Raw genomic sequence first — 3,443 nt, forward strand, 5'->3', positions numbered from 1 at the left:
GGCTGCACGCACGCCAGGCGAGCGCGCTACCGCTTGAGTCACATCCCCAGCCCGAAACAGCAAGTCTTTATTCCCGAACTCTCAACATTAGGGCCACTGATTTTTTTTCTGATTGTTTTTAGCTTGAAACTCTGCAGAACTCAAAAGTATAAAAGGAAATGAACATGAAGTTTTTCTGGCTGAATCAGGTGAAGTCTGTGTCATCCAGGCCCATTCCATGACCACAAGGCAAACTGCATGGGTCATTTGGCTCTGGGAATCATCTTGAAAAATCACTGACTGAGAAAAAATATTGAGAAAAAATATAAAGGATGACAGGGAGAGGTAGAAGACAATCTATGCACAGTCCCTCTGTTAGTCAGCTTTATGTTACTAAGCAAATACTCAAGGCAGTTCAACTTACCATGATCAAAAATTTATTTTATCTGGGTGTGGTGGTGCACGGAACCAGAACAGTACCAGGTCACCATTCAACAATGGCGACTACTCCTAGGGCCTTAGGCTTCCAGCTTCTTCTTCCTATCTAAGAGAAGGGGCCCACCAAAAGAGCCCGCCAAAGGGCCGTCACCAGCCAAGGAGCCCAATAAAAAAACTAACAACAGGTATGCCAGTCATAACCACACGCACTTCCCACAGGGGATGATTTAAGTCCTTAAAACCACACTGCTGCTGTTGCAGATGCTTCCATCTCTACTGTAGCATATGATGAATAAACTGATCTCTGGACGACCTGGTGTGCTCCCTCACTGAGTGGTTGGGGTCTTTGGGGGGGGGTCTTTCACATACCTCTAATTCCAGTAACTTGGGAGGCTGAGGCTGGAGGATCATGAGTTCAAAGCCAGCCTCAGCAATTTAGCAAGGCCCTACGCAAGTTAGTGAGACCCGGTCTCAAAATAAAATTAAAAAATGGCTGGGGGTGTGACTCAGTGGTTAAGCACCCCTGGGTTCAATCCCCTGTACCAAAAAAAAAAAAAAAAGTTTTCTTTGTCTCATAGTGCCATAGGTTCCTGTCCATAATCCATTGACATCATTGTTTTGGACTGTGATGAGTTAGCACATACTGATGGGAGCAGGTGGTGAAATAAAACAGGTCCCTCATGACCTGGAAATGAAAACAGAGAGAAAGGGGCTGGGATTGTGGCTCAATGGTAGAGGATTTGCCAAGTTCTCTGAAGCACCACATAAAAATAACTTAAATAAAATAAAGATATTGTGTTCATTTACAACTAAAACCAACAAAAGAGAGAGAGAAAGAGAGAGAGAGAGAGAGAGAGAGAGAGAGAGAGAGAGAGAGAGAGAGAGAAGAAGAAGAAGAAGAAGAAGAAGAAGAAGAAGGAGGAGGAGGAGGAGGAGGAGGAGGAGGAGGAGGAGGAGGAGGAGGAGGAGGAGAAGGAGGAGGAGGAGGAGGAGGAGGACACCAGGGTCCTATAATCTTTTTCAGGGCACACTCCAAATATCTAAAGACTTCTCAAAAGGCCCCACCTTTTTAAGATTACACCACTTTCCAAATATGTCAACTTGGGGACCAAGCTTTTAACATATGGGCCTTTGAAGGGACCTTTTAGTTTTCAAATTGTAGCAGTCCCCAAAATGTTATTTGTTTTATGTAAATAGATTGGGCATTGTGCCCACTTAACTCCCACACAAATTTCTTAGCTAATTGTGTGTGTGTAATTTATTTCTTACTTTTATTCTGATAATTATCTGGCAACATTCTCCTTGCTTAACATTTTCTAGCCCACAGAGAAGAACATCTATAATTTCAATGTTATATGAAACCCTCTTTAGTTCAATTCTTTTCTAGCTTTCTTCCTTCCAATCACTGTTGTCCTACTCCTCCTACATGCTTCTGGCCCACACGTCCATGAGGTAGTCCATATTTCAGGCATCCAAGCTCCCTGGTTGTCTTCACACATCAAGACTTGGAAATGATCAAGTAATGTTTAACAGATAAGTTTTAATAGAAGCAATGTGTGCATGCAGGCAAACGAGTCTCAAATTGCTTTGAAGATGCACCCCTTAGAGAATTCTCTCAAAACTATCTTTAGGACTGGATCAAGATGGTGGAAGTGAGGGAGGCTGCAGGTTTCAACTCTACAGTGTGGAACCAAAGCAGTGATAGAATCACATAATGGAGAGGTGGATGAGAGAGGGAATGCACTGATTCAAAATACTGAGCTACCAGAGGATTTTAGACACTTGAACACAAAACAGAAAAGTATTTGTTATCCCAGAAGCAGCACCTGCAGCATCAGGGCAGGACTAAGGAGAGGGCTATGACATGGAGAAAGAAGGAGAGGCAAAGCTGACAAGCTTACTTCAGAAAAAGCAGTAGAAGAGAGATAAAAACAAAGTTAAACTGGTGCAGGAGTTACAGAGACACATGTTGAGCAAGAAGTGTTCTATTCTCTGAATTTGCCAGTAAAGAGAAGCAGGCAGCCCATTTGTAGAGACTATACCTCAGCTTAGAGCTTGAGAAAGGCTTTCTACCTAGAGATCACAACAAATATTATCATAGGGAACACCTTTAAAATGAGCCAGCTGAGCAACCTATGTAGTAGGATCACTATCTATGAGATAAAGACACCTGAACCCTTCCTCTCCTTCTGGCTTCTGCATTGAGTGAGGTGGAACAAAACAGAGAGCATGACACTATCAGGGAGTGCAGCACCTAGGGTGTGCTGCATGCCTCTGCCCTAGGCCACCACTTTTTGCTTCTGCCAGTAGTTGCAGCCCCTCGAAAGTGGCAAGTACTTCTGCTGTTGGCCAACACCACATACCCAACCTTTCTTCACCAACTCATGTGCCCATTGCCAAGTTGTCCCATGCCTCTGCCTCTGCCCCAGGCCACTACTTTTTGCTTTTGTCAGGAGGTGCAGCCTCTAGAAAGCAACAGGTACCTCTGCTCTTGGCCACCACTACACACCCAGCCTTTCTTCAGCAACCCATGCCCCAGTTGCCAGGCTGTCTCATTCCTCTGCCACTGCACCCCATGCACTGAATCTCTATTGCTGTTTAGATAACCCCAAGTGTATGCCACATTTCTATATGCAGGTCCACAAGCCAGGCAGTGAGAGACCTGTCCACTCTGTCACAATTAGGGGCCATTTCTTCTGACTTTCCAGAGAGCTAGTCAATCTCAGGCATGCTGAGGAAGTACAGAACCCAGTTAGGTTCATTCCAGAAGTGGAAGGACTGAGGTCTGTGACAATAGATGTCATGACTTGAGTTCTGTGCAGTTCTCAAAGGAGAAAGATGAGCTGAAGGGAGAATAAACTAAACATACAGCTCCTTGTTCCATCATGGGGACAGCTGGTATTATTACTACCTCTGTATCCAGAGAAACTTGAAGAACAAGCTAAGGAGACATGGGCATTTACTACACCCCCCAAAATAGAGAAGAGAGAAAAACACTTGACAGAAATCAAATCTGGAAAGCCCAG

The sequence above is a fragment of the Ictidomys tridecemlineatus genome (genome assembly GCF_052094955.1).
Source record: "Ictidomys tridecemlineatus isolate mIctTri1 chromosome 5 unlocalized genomic scaffold, mIctTri1.hap1 SUPER_5_unloc_3, whole genome shotgun sequence".
Lineage (NCBI taxonomy): Eukaryota > Metazoa > Chordata > Mammalia > Rodentia > Sciuridae > Ictidomys > Ictidomys tridecemlineatus.